We start from the raw sequence: 16,690 nt of genomic DNA on the forward strand, positions 1-16,690 counted from the left end.
TATATATATATGCGTGTGTGTATATTTAACCACATTTTGTATCTCCCTATCCAATTAAAACATGTATTCTTCTCACGAAAATCATAGGATCCGCGACAAACCGCCCACCTATGTATTTTCACTGCACCTTTAAGGGAAAAAAAATGTCATTTAATCAGGTTTTGACAAGCAAAACTAAATCCCCGATAAGTGTAATCAGTAATTACAACATGATAGGATACGGCCTTAAAAATGCACCTAACATTTGAAGAAGAATGTAGACAAGTACTGTATACTGGTTAACAACTCATTAACACACAAAAAAGAAACTTTACACATATACAGTAGATGTGTCCACATACATCCTCCATGGGATATAGGTTGTGTTTTACATAATGGGCAAAATTTACTAAGATCAAATAGGTACATATGCACCTATTCGATCTTAATTACTTCCAGAACCCGCACATCAGCAAATTTACAATGAGCTGAATTAAGCTGATTTGCCGTTTTTTATGAATGGCAAGCTCAGCTGAATTCAGTTGTAGTAAAGAAAACAGCATTGATAGAACTTGGCCGTATATGGCCATAGAGTCCTCTCAGATCAGCAAATTTTCTTTCATTGGTATGACTGAATTTGGCCATGAATGCAGCTCAAAATACAAATGGAAAATACAGCCCATTTTCCATCTGTATTTTGATGAAGCATGCATGGATCAGTGAGAGATGTGCATGCTTCTATGTGTAAAAATAGAGGAAAAGAAAAAAATCCCCCTCCCCCCATTACAAAAAGGCAAGCATGATAAACCCTGGTTCTTTGGATAATAAAAAGGAACAAAATAATTAACCTCTTGGACCGTTCCTGGTTACAAAAATGCAGAGGACAAACTGAATAGGGGTCCCCCAGATTTTTATAATCCGCACTGGGCTCCAACAGCCAGCAGTGTAAAGCCACAGCCGGGGGAGACTTTTATCATACGTTCACTTGGCTAAATATATTATCACCCCTCCCAAATAAATGGTCCCCGTCACCCTCAGGGCTATCCCCAGCACCCCTGGGAGGTGGATGTCGGGCTGATACAAATGGTGTAAATAACAAATGTAAGACATTTTTGGGGGGGATTTGTTGTAGAACAAAAAGTTCCAGCAAGCCTCCCCACGCATGCAGGGTCTTGGAGAACCACAAGTCCCAGCATGCGGGGCATTAATAGGCCTGCTAGGACTTGTAGTTCCACAACAAAACCAATACCTCAATCAATCATCAATGGTAGCACCATCAAGAAACCTGGCATCAGGAGAGTCCTCAGAAAATGCCGGAATCACTATAAGCTGGTTGATATGGAAGGCTGTCACCACCTTAGGAAGAAGGGATAGACTAGTACAGAGTTCTGAGCGGTCTGCATGAAAAAACAAAAGGGAGGTCTACAGGAAAGAGCTCCCAGTTTGGAGGCCAAAGCCAACATAAGCAGCGTCTTCCACGTGCAATATTTTAAGTCCATGTCTTCCAATGGCTGGAACAAAAAGGACTGTAAGAACCCCAAGGCCAAGTCCAACAGAGACATAGACTGCCTAAAGACGGCTGAAGGTGAAAAAACCCCTGGAAAGAGTTTTTTACCTCTGGCAACAGTGTTAACCTTGTCTGCGAGATGGATAGTGCGGAGACCAGAACTTTCAAAGGATCCAAAACGAATCCCCGATGCAAGACCTGCTTGCAAAAACAGATGCCATGTTATCCAAGTCGGACCTGATTGGCCCGGTAGCTCCCTGGGAGGGATCACATGCGATTTGGCACTTGATGTGCCAAGTTTTGCATGTGATAAATCACATGCAACTCCAGGGGAGCTGCAGGGACAATGGGAGCGGGGGATAGCAGCGGGGGTATTCCCGCGACCAGAGAGTCGGGCATGGGGGACGGCGCAGGGAGCCGGACAGGAAGCCACTGCTGCCAGTGGGAACAGGGGGGCGGCTGCGGTGCAGGGAGCCGGGCAGGAGAAGACGCTGCCGGGCAGCGGCAGGAGCAGCATCAGAGGAGCACTTAAAAAAAATGAAAAAGCCCATAGAAACGAATAGGAAGCTATTGGTTGGCATTGCCCGTCTCCCTGCGCTGTCCCCCCTGCTCCCTCCTGGTAGGTCCCCCGCCAGCTGCAGTCCCCCGCACGGCTCCGGGCAACACATAAGATTAAGCAAATCTTATGTGCAGCACGTCCGACCTCCCGACTCCGATCAGCACGGGACCGCGCATCGGGTCGGAGGGGATGTCAACATATGCGATTTGGGCCGATTTCACGGCCCGATTCATATGAATCGCGTGAAATTGTGCCCAAATCGCACAGTGTATGGGGGCCTTTAGATAGGTCAACAAAGTATCTGGAGAACAGAAGATAAAATACCTTGTACATACAGTAAAGGTAGCATCATAATCTATCAGCATAACAGCAGTAGCTATGTAGGAATAAACAGATCACGATGAGTCGCTACTTGCATCAATTTTCTCATTAAGGCTAAATTGGAGGGGGTCGCAGTTAGTGGATGTGGAGGCATATTGTTTTCCTTCTCCCTCTGTCATGTATAAGTGCCAAGCGTTCCATCGGACAAGTGGCGATGTGGGGGAGCATGAATATGGCATATATTCTGTTTCCATAAGGGCTGCAATGAGTACATGGTTCAGAACATATCTGGCATGAGTGGGAGTGGTTTCATTCATTATATAAAGTAATGTCAATGAAGGATCTGGAGAGAGACTGACATGTAGAACCTTCTGGATCAGGGAAAACACGTCAGACCAATATTTTTGTATAATGGGCATGTCCAGAAAATATGGAACAGGTGGCCTACTTTCTTCTGCGGCAGACGTCAGGGGCCCCAGGGATAACAGTGGGGTATGAGTGAGGTCACGATCCACATCCAGCGCCAGAAAGGTTAAAAACTCGGGCTGCCCGGAGACAGCCCTGGCTCCTCCCCTCCTCTACCCCGCCTCCTAGGCCATTTACTTTCAGTTTTATCTGTGCTGGCAGGAGCCAACACGCATTTAGAAAGGGGCTGCTTTTAAGCAGCTAAAACTTTAAAAAAAAAATTTTAGTTTTACACTGACGCTGGAGTCAGTGACAGAGCAGCAGCGCTGGGGGTCTGTTAGACCCCTGCACTGCGCTCCATCACCCGGGACCCGGCAGCCGCACACCTTCCACGTGGCTGCCACAGTGTCGGTGTCGGCTGGCTCCGGGCACTGAGGAGACGCAGCCGCGACGGGGACCGGGACTTCAGCGGTATTAACCGCTTCAGGTAACGCGCTCCCCACCGGGAGCGCGCATGTATTAGCGGCTGAGCAGCCCGGCGGGGGGGATCGCCGGGCTGCACTAGCAAGCGGCCAGAACGCCGCCTTTCACTAGGTTGAGCACCCTGCCCTGCTGGACCACCAGGGAGACATTGAGTGTGGGCAGCGGCGTCGGTATGCGGGGCCGCCCGGCAAGCGCCGGATCCCCGCCCCCTGTGGCAGCTCCCCCCCCCCCCCCCCCCCCCGAGGAGCCTGCATGGGCGCGTGCATTGGCTGACTCGGTTCAGGGCATCAGTACCTCTTTAAAGGGTAAAAGCCGTAAGGGCCATAGCAGGGGAATCCCTTCTACCCTCCTCCATCAGGACACTGATACAGATGACACTGATGGGGAGGAAGAACAGCTGATTGACGACGGGGTCGACGGAGAGGCTGAGGAAGCCTCAAAAGGCGACATCTCAGCACGTGTCGATGTAGGGGCCCTGGTAATTGCGGTTAGAGACATCTTAAATTTACAGGATGTCTCTGAGCCGTCTCAGTCTGTGGGCCCATCCTTTAAGCGGCCCAAGCGTACTCTGTCAGTGTTCCCTAAGTCTTCTGAACTAGAGGATGTCCTTGGGGAGGCCTGGGTTTTGCCAAATAGGAAGTTTCCGCTCCCTAAGCGGTTTAACACCAATTACCCGCTCCCTCCAGAGGATAGGGTACGCTGGGAAACTTCGCCTAAAGTGGATGCACATGTCGCTAAGATTGTGCGTTCCAATACTCTTCCCATCCCAACTGCTTCCCTTAAGGATCCGGCTGACAGAAAGCTAGAGAACTTTCTTAAGCTCATCTTTACAACTTCTGGGGCGGTTGCGCGGCCTACTCTTGCATCTGCCTGGGTAGCGAAGGCCATGGTAAAATGGATTTCTGCCCTCACTATTATTATTACTGAGGGAGATAGCGTAGATGACATGCTTCCTATCCTTGACATCATGCGTCAGGCTGCATTGTATTTGGGGGAGGCCGCCTTAGATGCAGCCACCCTTACGTCATGAGTGTCCGCCTCGTCAGTGGCGGCACGACGGTCTCTGTGGCTTCGCTCTTGGAAAGCGGATGCTGATTCCAAGATAACACTAGAGGCGTTACCTTTTGCGGGCTCCCTATTGTTTGGTTCAGAGTTGGACAAAATTGTGGCCACAGTGGCTGCCTCAAAGGCAGCTTTCCTGCCATCCACTCCTGCTCCACGTCCCCGACCGGCGTTCCAGTCCTTTCGTTTTCAGGGCAGGGATAGGGGGCAGGGATAGGACACAGCCTCAGCCCGCAAAGCCCTCTAAAGGCAGGGGAAAACGCCCCTGGCCTACCAGACGCCCTGACCACAAACCCGAAGATAAGCCCTCAGCATGACGGGGCGGCGCTCCACCCGGGGGATCCCAGGGTGGGAGGTCGCCTGCTACGGTTTTCAGACGTGTGGCTAAAATCCACGACAGATGCATGGGTTCGAGATGTAGTCTCCAAAGGCTATTCTATAACCTTTCGCCGTCGACCGCCAAGCTCGTTCTTTTCAACAAGTTCCCCCAAGGACTTAGAAAAGCGCGTAGCACTGGAACAGGCCATACAAAAACTATTGTCTGCAGGAGTCATAGCACCCGTTCCCGTGCCGCAACAAGGCACTGGTTTTTACGCCAGTCTTTTCTTGGTGCGGAAGAGCAATGGGACCTTCCGTCCCATTTTAAATCTAAAGAGACTCAACAAATTCCTCCGGGTACCAAAGTTCAAGATGGAAACCTTGCGGTCCATTGTTCTGGCGTTGCAACCAGGGGATTGCATGGCATCACTCGACATACAAGATGCGTATCTACATGTTCCCATCAAACAAGAACACTGGAGGTTTCTGAGATTTGCGCTGCAGGACCGTCATTTTCAATTTCAGGCACTGCCTTTCGGTCTGGCCACAACTCCACGGGTCTTTACGAAGGTCATGGCAGTGATGGCCAGTACTCTTCGCAATCAGGGTGTCCGGATTCTTCCATACCTGGACGATCTGTTAATCCTGGCACAGTCTCCTCAGGTTCTCCAGGAACATTTGACAAAGGTTGTGGCGGTCCTGGAACGCCACGGCTGGGTTATCAATTGGCCCAAGTCAGCCATGATTCCCAGTCAATCCATGGTTCACCTAGGGGCTCTGTTGGACACAGTAAATCAACGGATTTACTTGCCGGAGGTACGCCGCAAGGCTATGCAGTCCCGTGTTCAGCATCTTCTCTCTCTCAGGTCTGTCTCAATCCATGCCTGCATGAGAGTCCTGGGATCCATGGTCTCAGCCTTCGACATGGCAGAGTACGCGCAGTTCCATTCTCGCCCACTACAATGGGAAATTCTCAAGAAATGGTCGGGGTCCTACTCCAACATACGATCACACCTGATTGTCTTGTCTCCGACAGCACAGAGTTCCCTGTCATGGTGGCTTCTGGATCAGAACCTCATGGAAGGGAGGCCATTTTAGATCCACAGATGGACTCTCCTCACCACGGATGCCAGTCTCCGAGGTTGGGGAGCAGTAACATGTCAGAAGTCCTTTCAGGGAATCTGGACGCCGCAGGAATCGCTACTGTCCATCAATATTCTCGAACTGAGGGCAGTCCTATTGGCCCTCCGTCAGGCGGAGCCTTGGCTTCGAGGCCGCCCAGTGCAGGTCCAGTCGGACAATGCGACGACGGTGGCTTACATCAACCATCAGGGTGACACTCGGAGTCGATCAGCCATGGCGGAGGCATCCTGTATCTTCCATTGGGCGGAGAACAGGATTCCCTCATTATCGGCAATCTTTATTCCGGGTCTCCTCAATTGGGAGGCGGACTACTTGAGCCGTCAGACTCTGGATGCGGGCGAATGGTCTCTCCATCCGAAAGCCTTCCAGATGCTGGTGGACCGGTGGGGCAGACCGGAGGTGGATTTGATGGCGTCACGCCACAATCACCAGGTCACCCTGTACGGTTCCAGAGCCCGAGATCCAGGCGCTTGCATGATAGACGCTCTTTCGGCCCAGTGGCCGTTCGCTCTCATGTATGCCTTTCCCCCATTCTCGCTCCTTCTCCGAGTTCTTCGCAAGTTGAAGGCGGAAGGGGGCACGTTGATCCTGGTAGCCCCTCATTGGCCTCGGAGGATCTGGTTCTCGGATCTGCAGGCCCTGTCGATGGCCCCTCCATTCCGTCTACCTCTGTGGCCGGATCTGCTCTCACAAGGGCCGTGCCTCCATCCCGATCTGCAGCGGTTGTCTTTAACGGGGTGGCTGTTGAAACCTCCTTGTTAAAAGCTAAAGGCTTTAATTCACGGGTAATCTCGACTATGCTCAGGGCTCGTAAGCCATCTTCGGCTAATGCTTATCACCGCATCTGGCGGGCTTATTTTTCCCGGTGTAGTTCCCGACAGCTTAATCCAAAAACTTATCGTTTGTCTCGGATTCTGTCCTTTCTGCAGAAGGGTTTAGAGGCTGGCCTCCGACTGTCATCACTGAAAGTACAGGTGTCGGCCTTGTCTATTCTTTTTCGCAGAAGGTTGGCATTGTTGCAGGACATCCACACTTTCTTGCAGGGGGTCTTGCGAATCCAACCTCCGTTTGTCCCACCGGTCTCCCCATGGGATCTTTCTCTGGTTCTTAAGGCTCTACAGGGCCCCGCTTTTGAACCCTTGCGATCAGTGGATCTATGTTGGCTTACATGGAAAACTGTTTTTCTGTTGGCCATTGCTTCGGCCAGGAGGGTTTCTGACTTGTCTGCTCTGTCATGTCAGTCTCCTCTCCTGGTGTTTCATCCTGATAGGGCGGTTCTTCGAACCGTCCCCTCACATCTTCCTAAGGTGGTGTCCAAATTTCACGTTAACCAGGAAATAGTGGTTCCGGCCTTTCGTAGGCCGGATGCTTCTCCTGAGCAGCATTTTCTGGATGTGGTACGTGCATTGCGCATCTATGTACGCCGCACGAAAAGCCTTAGGAAATCCAACTCTCTCTTTGTTCTCTATGGATTTCAAAAGAGAGGTTGGCCTGCAACAAAGCAGACTATTGCCCGCTGGCTGAGGTCTGTCATCAAGCAAGCTTACTTGGGTGCCGCCCTCCCGGTTCCAACGGGGGTCCGGGCTCATTCCACGAGATCTGTGGGTGCGTCTTGGGCTGTTAGGGGTGGTGCAACAGCAGAGCAACTTTGCAGGGCGGCGACTTGGTCGTCTCCTCAGACTTTCTTGCGCTTCTATGCGTTTGATACGTTTGCCTCACAGGATTCGGCATTTGGCCGGAGTGTACTAGCTGCGGCCCAGGCGCGTCCCCACCCTTAGGTGGCTGCTTTAGGACGTCCCACTGTTATCCCTGGGGCCCCTGACGTCTGCCGCAGAAGAAAATTAGATTTATGTCTTACCTGTTAAATCTCTTTCTTCGAGGACGTCAGGGGCCACAGGGATCCCTCCCTGCCGCGCCTGCTTCATGGTATGAAGTTCATAGTTCCTCCGTTGAGTGAACTTAGTTAAAGTTCCTACGTTGAGGGTACTTATACATGTCACAGTTATGGTTTCTCTGTTGAGCAACCGCACACACACATATATTTGTTGAATGTGTTTCTGTATGGGTTTCTCTTCCTTCTATCTTGTCTCCTGCCTGGCTTGGGGAAAAAACTGAAAGTAAATGGCCTAGGAGGCGGGGTAGAGGAGGGGAGGAGCCAGGGCTGTCTCCGGGCAGCCAGAGTTTTTAACCTTTCTGGTGCTGGATGTGGATCGTGACCTCACTCATACCCCACTGTTATCCCTGTGGCCCCTGACGTCCTCGAAGAAAGAGATTTAACAGGTAAGACATAAATCTCATTTTCCTACAGTTTCTCCAACATAATCTAGAAAACGATGGCCAAAAACTGTATAGCCGGTCAGGTGTCAAATATAACCTGTAGAGCAGTTTAATATGAATCTCAGTATGATTGAGACAACTGGACATAGAGTGAGAGGTTAGATATATTTTCCTCCATTGGTCGGAGGATAGTGTTATGTTTAGGTCCGATTCCCATTTATTCTTGGCACTTGATTTGGAAACAGCAATCAGGTCTAAGAGGGTTTTATACCAAAACTATATATCCCCCTTGGAGTTAGGTAATGATAATCTAATAGCTATTAATTTGGAGGTCGTGTCTGGAGGTGTGGACAACGCACCAGTCTCTAGAAGAAAAAATATATTTCCTTACATAACGCACCAGTCTCTGAAAAACATGAGGATGTAGACACCACTCTCCAGGATGCACGTCTCCCCAGCTTAGGAAGTTGGCCTCCCAATCTTCCAAACCTGGTATGAACACAGCCAAAATGGCTTGAGCCCTAACAATAATTCTACTCACCTTCCTCATGGCTGTGCGACTGCGTGTGCTGCTCTTCTTACTGATATAGGCGACAGCTGTAGAGTTGTCAGATTGGACACGAATGGGCCGGTTCCCAAGACAGTGTTCTGCCTACAGTAAAGCGTAATTCACTGTTCTGAGTTCGAAAATGTTGATTGACAGGAGAACCTCCTGTGGCATCCAAAGGCCCTGGAACTGATGGACCAACGAGACTGCTCACCATCCCAAGAGATTGGGGTCCGTAGTGAGGAGCATCCAATCCCAAATGCCGAACCTCATGTCGTCTCGGACGTTGGTAGAGATGAGCCACCACAGCCAGGAGAGACATGACCGAGGAGAAAGGATCAATTTGTGATGGAAGCTCAGATGAAAACCAGACCACTGATGGAAAAAACAGAGTTAAAATGGGCGAGAGCGGAAGCGTATTGTACCGCCTCAAACGTGGCCACCATCTTCCCCTGAAGTCTGGTGCAGAGCTCCACCAACAACCTTTTGGTTTGAAGGACAGACTGGACTAAAAGCTGAAGGGAGTGGATTTTGTCTTCCGGCAAAAATACTTGCATCTGGGCTGAATCCATGATCATCCCCAGGAACAGCAGCAGTTGTGTGGGCTGAAGGAGAGATTTTGGGAAGTTCAGGATCCACCCATGTTCTATAAGGGTGGACTGCGTCAGACGGAAGTTGTCTAACAGAAACTCTGGTGAGTGCGCCTTCAACAGAAAGAGGTAAGGTATTATCGCAACCCGATTGGTCCATAGCAACTCCATTATGGCCGCCATGACCTTGGTGAAGTTCCTGGGGGCAGAAAAGTGGACGAATGACAATGCCTGAAATATCCAATGAAGGTCCTGCACCGTAGATATGCTTGATGCGGGGGCCAAATGGGAACATGCAGGTAGGCATCTCTGATATCGAGGGACATCAGGAACTCCTCCCGCTCCAGACCGGCAGGGGTCAGGTCTTTTAGATTTGAGTATGGGACGTGCCGAGCCGCTCGGCTTTGGGACTAGGAAAAGAATTGAGTAGAACCCACGGGACCAGTGCTCAACTAAGGCCGGCAAGAACACCCCAGAATTCCTGAGTTTCTCTATGGAGGCCATCAAGAGATAACCCTTTTTATGGAGAAACTGGCAAACGGAGGTGGAGGTAGCCGAAAACAGCGATTTTGTACTTACCGTAAATCCTTTTCTCCGAGTCCGCAGGTGTCACTGGAGTAACCATGGGATAAAAGGGCGACCACAGGGAGCATGGGCACTTTAAATATAATTAAGTGTGGCCAACTCCTCCCCTTCTACTCCGCCACCTAGGCAGTCACAAGGATGTGCCCAAATGGAGCTGGAAGAAAGAACACACTTTCCAGAGGAGGTTAGTATGATGCCCCTTTTCCACTGCAGCTCTTAAACGGTAAATTGCCGTTTTTCCCCACAATTTACCGTTTAAGGCTGCAGTGGGAAAGAGCCAGAGTTGAAATACCAGTTAAAGGTAACCGGTATTTCACCCCGTTTAAAAAGCAGTCCTACACGTTTAAATACAGTTTTTAAGGCAGTGGGAATGCCTCTAAAACGGTATTTAAAATCCCACACTACTTCCCCCTCCCCTGGTACCTTTCCTGGAAGGGTACCTGCAACGCACCCACCCCCTCCCCTGGCACTTACCTGCGTGGGGGATCCGGGCAGCAGGGTCCGGCATGGGCACAGCACTTCAGGTCCCTCCCTGTGGCAGGTGGTGGATGCAGGGCAGGGGGGAGGCAGCGGGGCGGGGTCCATTTGGGATCCGGGCAGTCCCTGAGGATGTTGGTAACTAGTAGTTCCCACTAAGCGCATGTGTAATGAGCGCCGTGCATATAAATGAGCCGCTCATTACATATGCGCAGGGACTGCCCGGATCCCAAATAGACCCCACCCCACTGCCTCCCCACTGCCCTGCATCCATCAGCCACAGGGATGGACCTGAAGTGCTGTGCCCATGCCGGACCCCGCTGCCCGGATCCCCCACGCAGGTAAGTGCCAGTGGAGGGGGTGGGTGTAGGGTAGGTACCAGGGGAGGGAGGGGGGATCTGCAGGGCAGGTACCAGAGGAGGGAGGGGGGGTGCAGGGCAGGTACCAGGGGAGGGAGGGGGGGGGGTGTGTGCAAGATGCCTTTAATTGGCTTATGCTGGCATATTACGGCTCCCTGATTGGGATAGGTGTTCAGTGTTTTTAACAGAATACAGTCTCTAATAATAGTCTGACTTGACCACATATACTGCTGGTGTCTAATTGACACTGTGACTGCAGGTTAAAGCAACACCTTTACTATATGATATCTCAGTAGGTTGTAGCATGGAGCAACAGTGCCCTCCGGTGGACACCTTAAATATGAAAATCTGCCACTTGTCTCTGCTCGGTACATCTGTCAGAATGAACTTAGGTCTACAGTCATTAGGTCGACCCCATTAGGTCAACTGGCTGGAAGGTCGACCTGATTTAAGGTCGACATGGGCCAAGGTCGACATGACTTAAGGTCGAATTTGCATAAAGGTCGACATGAGGAAGGTCGACTGGTCATAAGGTCGACGTGGGTTTTTCACTGTTTTTTTATCCGAATGTCGACACAGTCGACATGGACACAGTTGGCAATGAGAATCCGACCCTCGCTTCGCTCGCGATGCATCGGGCACGGTGGCTCGCTTCACTCGCCACAGCTTTAATAACCTCCTCCACGCCCTAGTGGATGGTAGGGCATGAAATACCGCCTGTCGGCACATGTCGGCTCAAAAAAACCAGTGAAAAACCTCATGTCGACCTTATGACCAGTTGACCTTCCTCATGTCGACCTTAAGTCATGTCGACCTTCCTCATGTCGACCTTTACGCAAATTCGACCTTAAGTCATATCGACCTTGGCCCATGTCGACCTTAAGTCAGGTCGACCTTCCTGCCAGTCGACCTAGTGGGGTCGACCTAATGACTGTAGACCTAAGTTCATTCTAATAGATGACCGCTTCCCCTCTGCTCAGGTGGGGACACACTAATGACTGGTATCATAACAATGGATAAGGAACATGAATCTCCTAAACTAAGCACCAAACAGTCTATTCTCAGACCCTACAGACAGACAGGACACATGTTTCGCTCGTTTAGCTTCTTCAAGCTGACCACAAGAATGTTCTCCAGCTTGAATATTTATTAGAAAGTGTACAGCCAATGGTATCACATGGTGCGCTTCAGCCAGTCACAGGGCGCGTTCACTTCCGCCCTGTGTCCCTGGTCTGATCGTCATCTGCCCATAGTGACCACATCACGTCGGTCACGTGACCCGGGCGTCGCGTCACGTGACCGGTCACCTGGTGCTTGCTGACCAATCGCGCCACTGTTAATTCCAGACCCGGAAAGTTAGTGCAGTTGTAATGCTGCCCCGGCATCTGTGTAGGTTAAAGCCACTGTTTTAAATTTGCTACCGTGGGATGGAGAGAGAAATGAACTGGAAGAGCTGATCAAAGTCCTGAACAGCAATGATTTGAATTTAAAACTGTCTCACGAAGCCAGTCAGCAGCAGATCCACTTCTTAGACATGACCATAAGCACACAATCAGCTCGATGCCCACCGCCCAGGGGCATCGAGGACAGCACCAGGCTTCAGCCTGGTCAGGTAAATCCTGAAGGGGGGACCCCTTTATTGGGGGGGGGGGTTAATGCTTTGGCCGGGGGGACTTGTATAAAAAGTCTCCCCCCGGCTGTGGCATTACCCTGCTGGCTGGTTTGGCCTGGGGCTGGTTCTTAAAATACGGGGGACCCCTAGTCATTTTGTCCCCTGTATTTTGGGAACCAGCCCCGGACCTGGTTGTTAAAAATCGGGGAACCCCTATTGTTCGTGTTTCCTGAGTTTTAATTACCGGCCCCTTCAGCCTGGTGCTGGTTACAGCTGTGTGTGTGGTGATCCGTGCAGACTGCCTACACTAATTGGTATTAGCGGCCGTATATACGGCCAGCTAATACAAATTAATACGACATCGGAGGGTTACAAAGCAGTCGTATTTGACTGCTTTGTAAATCCCCCTCCGGAACACGACAAAGCATACGAGGTATGCTGTCATATTAATTCATAGTAAGAATACGAATGGAACTTTTTGCATTCTTATTCTTAGTAAATTTTCCCCAATGTGTCACAGTAAACAATATACACACACAACGTACAGATGTAGCGGGATTCATCTTTGCAGGGGATGGCGATGGTGTCGCCATCGCCTGCCCCCGCCTGTGTGTCGGAAGGGGACGCAAGCGCTTCCGACGGTGCTGCCCTCGGTCGCTCGGTGCCCCCCCACCGCAACCTCCCCGGGTCCCCCCAGCCCCCCTCGAGCAGGAGGTGGACAGTATTGCGTCCGCCTCGCCGCTCGGCTGCCCGGATACTGAGACGCGCGTGCGTGGGGGACGTCTCAGGGGGACGTCTCAGTCAGATGGAGCCGCCGTGTTGCTGGCAGATCGCCAGCAGCATGCTGCTGGCGATTCGCCAGCAAGAATAAGGCCCGCTCCATCTGTATAGTATAGTTAGTGGTGAAAAACTGACAGGAGAGAGAGAGAGTACATATAGGGAGGGCTGGCACTCGCCCAACTGCGCTATTGTGTAAATAAGCGATCTGGAGAAAATTTGTAGACAGCCCAAACTGTCTCACCTGGCTCTAAACCCCCACTCTGTCACTCACAGGGCTTGGGTAGAGCTGTAGCAGGATGGAAACCGCAGAACAGGAGCTGACAAACTGTGATCCCTGGCTCTTCCAGCAGCGTGCAGAGGTGCCAAACAAAATAAAAAAGGCCGCCAGCGCCGCCCTGTGAGGCCAGAGAAAAGCCAGGGCCGCTGGGAGCCTACCCCTTGATAAGCTCTTCACTCTCTGGCTGCTCCATCTCCATGGCACCAGTTTTTGACAAAAACCTCTGCTACCACCGCTTGTATTTTGCCTGAATTACTCCGCTACAGGAGATGTCCAGGTTCTCTGGTGAAAACAAATCACACATTGCAGCAGTGTGTAAGCCTCAGGACAGCAATCTTGCCAATGGCCCCAAAAGGCGAGAGCTTCGGCACATTGGGGAAATGGAAGGCCCGAAAGGGTCGACCACACTACCCAAAAAAACGTGACAAACTACAAAAAAAAAAACAGAAAACGTGAAAGTGACGAATGTGAGAAGGAAAAGAAATATATAATAAAGAAGACCCTAGCCAGAAGGCCGGGTGGGGGTGTGAAAAATTGTCCTACCCCATCCAAAAGGACAAGGTAAGGACGTGAAGCGCTAACCTAGAGGGAAGTGCGCAGTGCTAGTGCTTACTAGTGCGAGTTTCCCCGGGGGGGGGCACAGTGCAGCCTCGGACTCCAAGCAGCCGACCGTTCAGCGTCCGACCAAGTGTTTCTCTGCTCCCATCACAGGGCACTTTCCTGCCCCTCCCATGGGAATGGGTACTCCACTGGGCTTTTCGACTGACTCCCTTAGGGGCTGCGACCCCCTCGGAAGAGCAATCTACTCAGTCTCAGTGTTTCTCCGATCCCAAGGTTAAGGTACTAAGCTGGGCCTTTCGCGGTCTCCCCATCAGAGGCTACGAACCTACAGGAGAGGTCAGGCTATACTCACAACTGTCTTAGCTGGCCGGCTGGAAGTGTGGCTAGGGGAGGGTCAAGAAGCGGCCGCGTGCGGGGCATCAATACCTCACAGAGATGGTGGTCTCTTCAGCCGAGGAACGGGGCGCCATGCACTTAGCTGACAGCCTCCTACTTGCCTGTCCTCAAGTGCTAACTAATAACATTTGCCTAGGAGCAAGCCTAGTGTGTGACCAGTTCCCGTAGGGCCCAATCTAAGACTGCTGGGTAGGGGAAGTAGAAGAGGAGGAGTTGGACACATTGATTTACATTTAAAGTGCCCATGCTCCCTGTAGTCACCCTTCTATTCTCCAGTGACACATTTTGGATGAAGGAGAAAAGGGGAAAACAAAATATGTTTAATCTAAACGAACATTTCTGAGCATAACGACAATAGTTTGTAAATTATAATAAGCAATAAATAACAGGTTCTCTGGTGAAAACAAATCACACATTGCAGCAGTGTGTAAGCCTCAGGACAGCAATCTTGCCAATGGCCAGGACAAATTAATCTCATCCCGGACCATCGAATATTGTCTGTACATGCTGAGCGAATTAATGAACTATGGAACAATCTTTTGTTCTGTTCTTCATTAACCCCTTGGGTGGTATGCCTGGAAACAGGGATTTTGTACTTACCGTAAATCCTTTTCTCCGAGTCCACAGGTGTCACTGGAGTTACACTGGGGAATAGAAGGCGACCACAGGGAGCATGGGCACTTTAAAAATAAATTAGTGTTACCAACGCCTCCCCTTCTACTTCCCCACCCAGGCAGTCATAAAGATCGTGCCCGAAAGGGAGCAGGAAGACATAACACACTTCCGAAGAGGAGGTTCATCACAACATAACATCATTCAATACGTATAGTAGAAAAAGAAGAATAAGTGAAATAACATCACACACAGAGTCAAACAAGACGAAAACAGGTGTCTAATAACCATATTTATATAACCCTGACAAGGGAAAACTCCAGAGGTTACCCAAGAGGAACCTAACTCTGAACCTAACAGGTGGAGAACAGCACTGAGGCGGGCGTCCAGTGACACTTGTGGACTCTGAGAAAAGGATTTACTGTAAGTACAAAAAGTGGATTTTGGTCCTACCTGTAAAATCCTTTTTTCTGAATCCATGGTGGACACTGGGACAGTGGGGTGTGGGTGGAGCTTCAGCTACAGGCACCAAGGAGATTATATTTCTTTGAGTGCAGCCCAGGCTCCTCCTCCTCCACGCCCCCTACAGGCTTCAGTTTGTTCAACAGCTAGCCATAAAGGAACAGGAAGAGAAAGAGAAAAAAGGAAACCATGCAACCAGAAGGAGGAAAAAAGGTTTCCGAAGGAACCCCCCTATTGCCAGCACTGTGCGTGAGGGTGGGCGCCCAGTGTCCACCATGGATTCAGAAAAAAGGATTTTACAGGTAGGACCAAAATTCACTTTTTTCTATCATACCAATGGTGGTCACTGGGACAGTGGGACGTCCCAAAGCTGTCCCTTTACGGGAGGGAACGCACCTGAGCTGCACTGAGGACACGGCACCCAAAAGCAGAAACTGCTGTGGTGAACGTGTCAATTTGGTAAAAAATAAGGAAAGTATGTGACCAAGAGGGCACATGACACAGCTGCTCTGCAGAGGTCTCCTGCCGAGCCACCCAACTGGGTTCTCCTGCACGAGTAGAATAGGCCTGAAGAGACCAAGGAACTGGCATATGCGAAGACAAATACGCCTGTTTGATAGAGAGGTGCCGCCAGCGGGCCCAAGTTTGCTATAACGTCAGGCCGCATCATACACCACAAAACAAAGCATTTGAATGCGCATGGCCGCATCAAACAACACAAGTATTTGAATTGCTGATGTCTGTAGTTCGACCAACAGAGCCATAGAGCTCTGACAACAGTTAAAGAACAAAGTTCTGGAGAGTCCTCTGAGGGAGAAAAGGCTGGGAGTACGATTTCCTGATACATATGAAATCGAGCAATAACTTTAGGTAGGAACTCCATGCGGGTACAGAGAACCGCCCTATCAGGACAAAAACCCCGATAAGGAGAAACGTGTGATAAGACTTTTCCAAGAGAGCCACAGGATCCAGGGGGTCCAATGGAGAGCTCTGGAAGGCCGACAATACTAATCGCAGGCCCCCAGGCTAGATAGGTGGCACAAAGGAAGTCTGTATATGACGCAATTCCTGGAAAAAAAGGTCTGGGTCGGAATCCTTTGGCTCGCCCGGCTTGAAAGAGGACGGAAATTGATGAACCCTGTACCTTGAGGAAGGCTAATCTCAAGGCCAGATCCAGACCGAACCGTAAAAAGCCAATGCCCTAGACAAATAGAAGTCTTGTGGCTCAAATCCCGTAACTGAACACCAATGGTAAATGGTTTGCCACATCCGATAATAAATTAGGGATGAGGATGGCGTTCTTGCCGCGATCACGATCGTGACCACCACAAGAGGAAGACCCTTAGTCCTCAGGAGTTCTGTCAAGAGCCACGCCGGT

The 16,690-nt window shown here is 50.6% G+C and overlaps 1 protein-coding gene across 1 annotated transcript in view; it reads right to left on the bottom strand.

The window, feature by feature from the left end:
- Positions 1 to 16,690, bottom strand: part of PIWIL1 (piwi like RNA-mediated gene silencing 1) — a 227,032-nt gene that overhangs the window by 143,531 nt on the left and 66,811 nt on the right. The gene's annotated exons all lie outside the window — the stretch shown is intronic.

The sequence above is a fragment of the Crinia signifera genome, chromosome 1, assembly GCF_055691185.1.
Source record: "Crinia signifera chromosome 1, ASM5569118v1, whole genome shotgun sequence".
NCBI classification, from domain to species: domain Eukaryota; kingdom Metazoa; phylum Chordata; class Amphibia; order Anura; family Myobatrachidae; genus Crinia; species Crinia signifera.